Source organism: Gekko japonicus, unplaced genomic scaffold (assembly GCF_001447785.1).
Source record: "Gekko japonicus isolate JY-2015 unplaced genomic scaffold, Gekko_japonicus_V1.1 scaffold94, whole genome shotgun sequence".
Lineage (NCBI taxonomy): Eukaryota > Metazoa > Chordata > Lepidosauria > Squamata > Gekkonidae > Gekko > Gekko japonicus.
In genome coordinates, this window is record NW_015174274.1 from 710,251 (window position 1) to 721,253 (window position 11,003).

Genomic DNA, 11,003 nt, shown 5'->3' on the forward strand with positions numbered 1-11,003 from the left:
ATGTCTCTCCCCCCCCCCTTTGTTGGCCAGCACTCTCACATCTCACATCATCATGGTGGCTGAATCTTTTTTTAAAGCAGTGGAACAAAAAAGGCTTCCCTACTGTGATTTGCAAACATCTAGGAACGCCAACACATAAAATCCAAGGAAGCCAGAGGTGGACTCCTTGAATATCTGCAGTATTAGATCAGGGATAGAAGAAGAAGAAGAAGAAGAAGAAGAAGAAGAAGAAGAAGAAGAAGAAGAAGAAGAAGAAGAAGAAGAAGAAGAAGAAGAAATAATAATTGGATTTACATCATGCCCTTCACTCAGAGCCTCAGAGCAGCTTACAATCTCCCTCCCACTCCCAATAACAGACATCCTGTGAGGTAGGTAGGGCTGAGAGAGCTCTTTCGAGGACTGCTCTTTCGAGAACAGCTCTGAGAGAACTTGTGACTGACCCAAGGTCATGCCAGCAGCTGTATGTGGAGGAGTGGGGAATCAAACCTGGTCCGCACTCCTAACCACTACACCAAACTCTATAACAGGCAGCCCTAAGATGACTGGCTCCAGGAAGTGTTATGAACCTTTGGAATATAATCCTCTGAAGATCTGATACCCCATGCATATGTATTTGGGCTCAAGACCCGTTGAAATCTTCCCAACAAGCATACATATGATTGGGCTTCAGGCATGGCACAGGGTAGGAGTCCCTTTCCCTTTGTGTGATATATCTCCTTCTTCTTCTTCTTAATGATCTGAATATGTCACTGGATTCTTTTCCAAGGAAAGAACTATATGGGACCTATGATTTTCAAACAGACTTTTGTTTCCCTTGTCTGCTCACTAACCGTGGTTAGTTTTAAAAACCACAGTTCAAACTAACTGTGATTAATTGTGTCTGAATGCTGCCTTCACTCAGCTTCTCTTCTGAAATTCAGTCATATAACCTTATAATGGTATATCAAATTCTAGGTACTTCTTTTCCTGTGTCAGTGTTGCTGGGGTCTTTTTTGCTTGGGAAGGCAGCTAGAGGCTTTTTGTGATCTGTAATCCATACGTGAAACATTTCATGCTTGCTTAAGAGTCTCTGAATTGCTCGCATGTTTTGCCTACGGCCTTTCTTTTCGTTCTGTAAACTTTTACTCTTTATTGTGAGAGGTTGTGAAATGTAGATGAGTGATTGCTGAAGGCAAATAGACTCTTCCAGGAAGCTGAATATCAACATTTTATTCTGCTTTTAACTATTTTATCATGGCTTTGTGCCCTTATCGTTAGCCGCACTGAGCCCGTTGGGGGGGGGGGTATAAATTTGAATAATAAATAAATAAATAACATCTGTAGCACTTTTGGGAATGCTGGTGGATTCACGGGGATGTAATAGGCCAAAACTAGCGAGATGCTCCAGTTGCTCAGTCCTTAACAAATACCTGCTTAATTTCTCCATGTCGGAATGCTTTGAACTTATGAGATCTCATGAAGCCTGTGGTCCAGAGAGCTTTAAGCATGCTTAGGTCCCATAAATTTCTTGTCATATGAAAAGCGTCTTTGAGGCTCTCTACACATGAAAGTAGTTTGTGCTGGGCAGAAAGTGGATGGAAGCCATTTTTAAGTTGAATCTATGTAGAGCATACATCTGTACTTCATATGCAAAACAGCACCGAGTTCTTATGCTGTCCAATCCTGTGCATATTTATTTGGAACTACATCTCACTAAATTCAATAAGACTTCCAAGTAAATGTGGCTGCAGCCTTATCATAGGTGAGAAAACCCATTTTCTCACTGTGACAGTGCCCATAGATCAAAAAACATCCTTGAATTTCTGACACAATTTTATCTGTTCATTTTGCTTGGCAGTGCACTTGTATTTGGTGTGCTGCTTCTCATATTGCTTCTGTATTAGACATACATTCTGGGCCTCCACAAATGGGCTTTTCTTGGAAAGTCAGGAAATAGTGTAGATAGGACTTCAGCATCCTGGGGCAAGGGACCAAACTGTCCCCCAATGTATTCTTCCACATGTTTTGAATAGGATTCTAGCAACCTTGAAATGCGTTGTCTTTCCTTAGTTTTCTTTTCTGGTACCTGTTTTTTGGTCAAGGAATGTCATACATCATGTAAAATATTGCAAAGTCTGCTTTGCTAGGTAGTTTACTATATCATACGGTATGAAGAAATAACACTAAATGCATTTCACAATGCATTTCATGCCAGACCCTCAGTGAAAGAACGAACCGTTGCCTTTTGCTAGGCAGCTGTGTTCCTCCTGCAGCCCATACTAGCACTTCATAGCCTGAACTGGGGTTTGGGTCCTGGATGGATTATAGACCTGCATGGGCAGGAGTTGCTTTAATAGTTTCCTCTTTGCTCTCAGACACAACGGGGGCTGCACCTACAGCATCCCTGGTGGTGGGGAAGAATCACTGTGCAGGACATGGATGAAGACATGCTACCAGGCAAGTGCTATTCCAATCAGTGAACCAGTTACCCTAAAAACCCCAATACAACAGCAGCGGACAACAAAAGCCTGCAGCTTCTGAGACAGACTGTCCACTGAGATAGACAGTCAAGAATGGCAGTTGGGCAGCCACTTCACTTTGACAAATGGATATTACACCATTGCAATCCGGCTGTCCAGACAACAAAAGCCTGCAGCTTCTGAGATAGACTGTCCACTGAGATTGATGGTCAAGAATGGCAGTTGGGCAACCACTTCACTTTGACAAAAGGATATTACACCATTGCAATCCGGCTGTCCCTAGGGCATCCCACTTCCTCTCCCACCAACAAGGGAAAGGATATGGATTTTCTCTTTATATACCTTCCCTGATTCAAATAAAGAAAACATTCAGGGGAATGTTATGAGACTACATGTTTACAGGTTGTCATTTACTTGTAGCACGTTGAATCAGAAGCTCTCAAAGGGCTGGTTCATTCATGCAAAGCTAGTTGTTCTATCTTTAAACAATAATTCCCAACCCTCCTCAGATATAAATTCATTTATCAAACACATAATCATAAATGTTTATAGCCAGCAGTTGGCAGCAGCAGTTTCTTCAGATGCGGACAGGACTTTTCAGCTGCTGTGACCACACAAGTCACTGCTGGCTACATCCATTGCCTCCTTGCCATGTTAGCATTATACCTCATGCGATAGAGCATCTGACCAACAGGTCCTCCACACCTGTGGTCTGTAGTGGTTCTGTATAGATACATCCTATGGGGGTGGAAATCCCATCACATGAGTACAGGACAATGCATCGTTTTAGAACCATCTCAGTGTAATTTCTATTGGCATTTGCTTCCCCATAAAATGTCTTGTTTAAAGATTAAGATCAAAATACAAAAGGATCTGGAAACTGATCCTAATCTTTAAACAAGACATTTTATGGGAAAGCAAATGCCCTCTGGTGTTATCCATAAATTAAACTGCAAATGCTAAATTTAATTTTTTTAAAATTCCTGGCCTTTTGACACACCTATTTCCTAAACCTGTTAAGTATTCATTTGATATCTTTCCCCAAAGGCACAGCTATCCTCTCCAAGCAAAGTTGCCATCAGAAATCCTTTCAGAAATCAAATATAGATGGTGACATTTAACTTAAGCAATTAATCATTATTAATTGCTTTGGTATTCAAAGGAACAATAATAATTAGCTGATCTGAATACAAAGCATCCTTTCACTGAAAGAGAATGAGTTGCTGCAATGAATACCCAGCTTGGACTGATGACAAAGCAAAGTGAACCTTCTGCATCAAGTGCTACTTTAGGTATGGCACCTTAAAGACAAATTTCTATGCAAGTGCAAGCTTCGGTTGCCAGGGCCCTCTTTGTCAGTTGCACAAGGTGGGTTCTTATTATTTGTTTTATTTATTTATAGTTATATTTATACCCCACCCACCCTGTAAACAGGCTCTGGGTGGCTTACAAAAGACAGCAAAATATGCCGATTTCGCATAATTGGGCAGTCGCCTTATTGGGCAGACTTATATACATGAAGTTAAGAAGCAAGAAGTCGCAACGAAAGGGGCATGAAATGGGGTCTGACATTATTCATAAAATTCATATGGTACTTTTATGATGTGTGCATAAGTGTGCCTCAGACTTCTGGTCATGTAAGCCGAAATAAATAAAGTAAAATAAAATTCATATATAACTGAGTAAAGTATAGAGACCATCTGCAATAGCAGTAATAGGTGATATAGCACAACTTCTCTTGTTTTGCGATGCTGAACATCTGTAGTAGCTAACTTATTGATTACTTACTTACCACATAGTCCACTTTTCTCACTGAGATTCAAGCCATGCCTTTGGGGGAAAGTACCAAATGAATACTTAACAAAACTAAAAATAGTGCATCCAACAATTACTCCATAGTAATTGTAAGCACATTAGAAGAGATTGCACTAAAAACACAGTACAATATATTCAGTAAAGACTGCCAGGTCCCAGGAGATGCTATCAGATTTCTTGATTAATTCTAATTCAACAGCGCCGTCCTGGAGTTTCCAAGGTGTATTTATGGGTAGTCCCATGTAAAGCATATTGCAGTAATTCTACCTTACTAACAAAGCATTCTGGAAGACTTAAATGTTCTCCCCACTTATGGTATATTGTAAAATACAGATTTTTAAAAATACTTTTCGGGGTCCAAGTAACAGTACAATTTTCTGTACAAGTGCCAAGTGGATACTTCTAGCATTGGGGAAGAGAAGAGTGAGACCAAAACAGAGTGAGACCTAGGGCAAAATGATGTCTTCACCCAATAATCTCTCCTGTTTCTTATATTCTTTGCCTAATGGATAGGGCTGCCAACTCTGAGTTAGGAAATGACTGGAGATTTGCGGGGTGGAGCCTGGGGGGGGGGCACGGTTGCAGGCAGGGAGGGACCTCAGCAGGGAATAGGGCTGTAGAGGCCACTTTCCAAAGCAGCCATGTTCTCCAGAGGTACCAATCTCTGCAGTCTGGAGATTAGTTATAATTTCTGGTGGATCTCCAGGTCCTACCTGGAGGTTGGCAACCATACCAATGTGAAATTAGTGATAAATTTGTGTGTAATTATTTTGATAATTTCTGATGATAACAAAAAGCCACAATTCCCCCCCCCCCTCCTGATACTCTCCTGTACCATTTTTCTCTTCTGCTATATTCTGGGAAGATAGTGGCTTTGTTCTGAACTGAGACTTCTGTCAAGCAGTTCAGTGAAGAAGGTCCATGGGAAATAGGATGCCTGGATAATAGTCACTGACAGTAAAAATAAAAGTCTTGGACAAAAATATAAGTTGCCTTTTTATATAAAAATATTTTTGGAAGAAACGTATAATTGATTTTGGACTATAATCCTCAGCCTGTGGATTTCAGTGAAGCTCCTACCTGTGCAGTACACCTGGAGCAATCAACATTAATGACCATAGCATTAAGATTAAACATTTCTGTGAAATGATAAATTTATCTCGTGAGTCGACTTATATTTCCATTTCTTACTCCTTTTACCCCTTGGTCGTCCAAGGGCCCCACTGGCTTTGTTCTGAACTGAGACTTCTGTCAAGCAGTTCAGTGAAGAAGGTCCATGGGAAATAGGATGCCTGGATAATAGTCACTGACAGTAAAAATAAAAGTCTTGGACAAAAATATAAGTTGCCTTTTTATATAAAAATATTTTTGGAAGAAACGTATAATTGATTTTGGACTATAATCCTCAGCCTGTGGATTTCAGTGAAGCTCCTACCTGTGCAGTACACCTGGAGCAATCAACATTAATGACCATAACATTAAGATTAAACATTTCTGTGAAATGATAAATTTATCTCGTGAGTCGACTTATATTTCCATTTCTGATTTTTGTTTTACTTTAAAGGCAAATAAATGCAATGGCAAAAATGTTGATGCTTTCTTCTGCTATACTTGGCATGCAGAAAATTATGTTTCTTCACTATGTATCTGTGTTCACACATAGGGCTTTTCGGCACTGGAGTTTTGTTGCCGCTCAGCTTCTTAACTACATTGTTTCCCCCCCTCCCTTACACACAGGCCAATTCTGCAGGGGTAATCAATGCTTTTAGAAAGCAACCTCCTTCGCTTTCACATAGCATCGTGGTACCTTCATGCACCTCTGGGGGTTGCCCTGGCTTCTCTCTGATCTTTCTCAAACCTGCTTCACTCCGAAGTTATGGGGAAAGATTGCAGTCAAGTCTGAATAGCTGCCATGTGGATGGGAAACTTTGGATTTTCTGGCCCACAGGGCAGCCATTTTCCTTGACCCTGTCTCCGCAGCAGCCATTTCTGCCCCCCCAACATTGGAAGGGGCTTTTATTATTTTAAAACTCAGCACTAGAATATCATTACATTGGTATACTGTTGTAAGAATACATGCAGCAGAATTCTCAGCTTTCATTAAAAATAAATAAATAAATAAAGTATGTCTCTGGGCTCTTCCCTTGCAGAGATATAAGGAAAAGGGCATATCTTTGCAAGGAAAAGAGTTAGGCTGTGGTCACACACGCCATTTGAAGTGGAGGGGAAGCAAGTCTATTCCCTTTGGAGGAGTTTGACAATTGCGAGACCACATATCCCTTTGAAGCTGCGAGAGCAGCCCGTCACTGTGTGATCAGACACAACTGTGGGTGAGTCTCTTTTTTGCTGTTTGTTTCCCTTGCTCATAGAAGAGGAATCACACCTCCTCACTGAGGGCCCCTATGGAGTATGCGATGGTGCGCATACTGCGAAGGGGGGGGCATGGCACAGATTCAGGATGGCCTGATCAGACCATCCCGACAGCATGGGAGCATGCTTGAGTGATCAGACAGGGGAAAGTCCGCCCGTGACCCACCTTATCTGGATAACATCTGACTTTCCCCGGTGTCTTTTAACTCCGCTTCTGTGGTGGAGCAGCACGGGTTGCCAACGACTGCGGGATGCTTCCCAGATGTTGCTGTCTGATCGTTCCCTTTAGATACATCAGGCATTCACACCTATGTCAGATCTAAAGAAGCGTGTGATCACAGCCTTAGAGACATGCTTTAAAATATTAAAGCTGGGAATTCAGATAAACTGCTACACCCATCATTAAAATAATATATCAATATAGTGATATTCTAGCGAATATTTTTTAAAAAATGAAAAATCCCTGGTGTCCAGGGAAATGGTGGGTGGCCACTTCTAGAGGACTGGGACAGGGAAACTATGGGGAAATCTTCCATGTTGAAGCCCCATTGCTACTGCTCTTTATCTGCAGCTGCACCAGAAGTGAGGAAACCACCAAATTCTGTCCCTGTGTTGAAGACACCAGACCAATGCTCCCTCTTAATCTGTGGAGTCTTCTGAGCAAAAATTCTTCTTTGTGAGCTGCTGGCATGAAAATTGTGAGCAAGTGATTTGGCTGCTGCATAAACTCGTTTGCTCTGGAGCCATCCTTCCTGAGCTAAGACAAAAACGTGTGAGCTGGAGGCTAAAAAACTGTGAACTAGCTCACAACAACTCATCTTAGAGGGAACACTGCACCAGACTATGATTTGCCAGTTGTTATTATCCCGGTTTCTCCCAATTCCAGATGTTCTTTGCAGTAGTTTGGGGGGGGAACCAGTGGGAAAACTGGAGGAAAGAAAAAAGGAGAGCAACCAACAATACCATGTGCAAAGAAAGAGGGAAACTGATGCACTCCAAAAGCTGAGCTGCAACAAAAGCCTGATGCAGAAAAGCCCATAGAAGTGGAAATGATGATATAGTGTGCTAAAATGATCTTTCCAACTCTCAGTTTCCAGATTAGGTAGTTTAAACAGAAATGGCCTTTGGCTACTCTGGGATCAAGACACCTTCAGAGCCTTATGGGTGGGTATTCAAAACTCCAGACATTCAGTTGCCAGAGAATCTTCAGAGCACAAACTGGAGGAGCCCTTTAACATGCATAATCTGTTTTGTCCCCAAATTCCTTCTGGGTGGCTCCTCAGTTTTGAAAAAGTTGTTACGTCTGTAGAAAGGTTAGAATACAACCTAGAACAAAATCTAATCAATCCTCTGCAATTCATTTTTTAAAAAGTCACTAGCATCAACAATATGCACATTAAAAATACAATACCACTGTATCTGAATACTAGTCAAACTTTCTTCATCTAAAAGGATGTATCTGATCAAAAGAGTTTACTAAAGAGGCAGATAATTCTTTTGCTAGCGGGAGCAGAACATAATTGGAATCCTGCGACAAGTACCCAAGAGCAGAGTCACATGATCCCCCCAAAGTAGCAAAACACAAACCACTTCACCAAGACCTACTCAACATTTTCAAAATGCTGCTGGAGAAATAATAACAGCCTAATTTTAACCTTAAGAAGGACATTCAAAGCCTTTAAAAATTGATCACGGAATGACACTGAAAAATGATCCCAAGCTTAGAACTAAAAAAAGAGAAGTAAAGGAAGTACAGTAGTGAAAAAATTAGAAGAAAAAATAGAGAAAGAGAAATAACCACTCCTTAGGGGTCACCATTCAACTTTTAAATAATTCCCCCCTTGTCACTGTTTGATCCCCTTATTCTTTGAGAAAGTCAATGAGGATATGGATATGAGTAATCAGAGAGAGAGAGAGTGTATTGGATTTTCAGAAGCACTTTTTATAAAAGAGGAAGAATCCTTGGATCAGCAAATAATGTAAAGCAGGAAGGAGTAGAAAGGAAGAGGATCCAGGTGAGAAAAAGATCAGAGTCCAGGAGTATCTTCTGCGAATCTCTCCTTATATATATTGAGTAGTGGGTGCCAAAGTTCTAAAATGGTATCTTCTGCGAATCTTTTAATATCAGAAAGACAACAGTGTATACATTTTCTTCTCACTTCCACTTTTAATATTTTTGAATATTTAACTTTTAATATTGTGTGAAATTTTGATCTAGTTTTGGAAAGGTGCTGGGACAAGGGACAGAGTGATCCAATGACATGTTTTCAGATACGAGAGGTATAAAAAATTGTGATATTTTTCAGTTTACAATAATGTAACTAAATAAGAATGATGGCAGGCCCATGAAACATAATTTATTTGTGTGAGTCCTAAAACAGTCTACTAAGAGAGGGAGAAATGTAATTTTAGCATTTGATTCCACAGTCCAGCTTGGATTCCACCCACATTAACAAACTCTATGTACAACATAATTCCTCATTCAGAACTTCCATAGCATACTTGAACACATGGACACACACGGAGCTGCCTTATACTGAATCAGTACAGTAGCCAGCTCAAGGTGGGGAAATACCTGGAGATTTGGGGGGTGGATCTTGAGGAGAGCGGGGTTTGGGGAGGGAAAAGACTTCAATGGGATATAATGCCATGCAATCCACCTTCCAAAGTGGTGATTTTCTCCAGGTGATCTGATCTCTGTCAACTGGAGATCACTTGTAATCTCAGGAAATCTCCAACCACCACCTGGAGGTTGGCACCCCTCAGACCCTTGGTCCATCAAAATTAGTATTGTCTGCTCAAACTGCAGTGGCTCTCCAGGGTCTCAGGCCAATGTCTTTTACATCAGCTTACATTGCCTGACCCTTAACTGGAGGTGCCAGGAGTTAAACCTGGAACCTTCTGTATGTCAAGCAAATGTTCTACCACTGAACCACACTCCCTCCCCCTTCTGGAATTCAACCTGGAAAGGGGACATTAGCTGCCAGTGTAGAAAAATACTTTGACACTTCAGGTACCTATAAAGAACATTTCAGGACAGAAGAGAAACAAACCATTCAAGATGGACCTGACACTGTTAGACAGGCCAGCTGAGGATAAGTAGCTAAAGTCATCTGTGTGGCCAGTCTCCCTGTCCTCATGTTCCTCACTGCATCTTTTGAAAGATGGGGAGTGTAGACCAGAAGTCACTTCCTTTCCTCTGTAATGTTTAAAATATATGGTTAACTTGTAGAAGAGGTCTTCAGTTGATGAGATATTGTAAAACCAAGCCTCGGTTCCTGCTGGAGCGCACCGGAGCACCGCTCCGCCAGTCAGGAGCCCAGAGGACGGGCACATAAGCCCCGCCCCCTGTTCCCACCAGCCATCATTTGGGACACGGTGGAGGGGGTGAAACGTTCACCCGCCTCCCTGAGCCCCGGGGTGGTGGCCTTGGACTTGTAGGGGCAAATTCCACCTCTCTGTGAGAGGTCATTCTGGCTCCCCCAGCTCTCCTTCCATGCTCCTTAAAATGTTATGGCAGCAGCTGCGATGCCCACGCGTGCGGGGGGAGGGGTGGGGCGAAACATTCCCTTGCCTGAGCCCCGGTGGCCTTGGACTCGTACGGGCAAATTCCACCTCTTGCATCCGAGCAGCGTTGACGCTCGGACATCACACGCGAGAAGTCATTCTGGCTCCCCCAGCTCTCAGGAGGGGCTCTTGAAAAAGTTATGGCTGCCGTCGCTGTTCTCGGCGGCAGCTGCAACGCCCGCACGAGTGGGGTGGAGGGGTGGGGTGAAACATTCCCTTGCCTCTCTGAGCCCCGGGGTGGTGGCCTTGGACTCAGGACAAATTCCACACGCAAGAGGTCATTCTGGCTCCCCCAGCTTTCGGGAGGGGCTCTTTAAAAAGTTATGGCCGCCGTTGCTGTTTTTTCCCACCATAGAGAACAATGGAGGGGATGGGGGCAACCTGTTTGGGGGCCTGTAGAATTGGACCCCCAGGTTCAATGTTCCTGAGACATGGAGGGTATCTTGGGGAGGGGCTCCAGCAGCTACCCTGCAATTTTGGAGACTCTCTCTCAAACCCCCGCCCCTCCAGCCCCCAGAATATACCCTATGTTTTCGCCATTGACTTAAATGGCCCTTAGGATATAATGGGGCAGAACTGCGGGAAGCCGATTCAGATCAGAGAATCTGGTTCGGCCCGCAGCAGCCCGAAAGGGGCCCACAGCAGCCCGAAAGGGGCTTCCCGAGCAAACCAAGGGAAGGGAAGGTGGCGGAGCAGCTGGAGACATTGAGCCTCAGCTCCACAAGTAATGAGCACTCGAGCCCCACCCCCAGCAGCCCTCAGGCCGGAGCACCTGGAGCAGTCTTGGGAGGC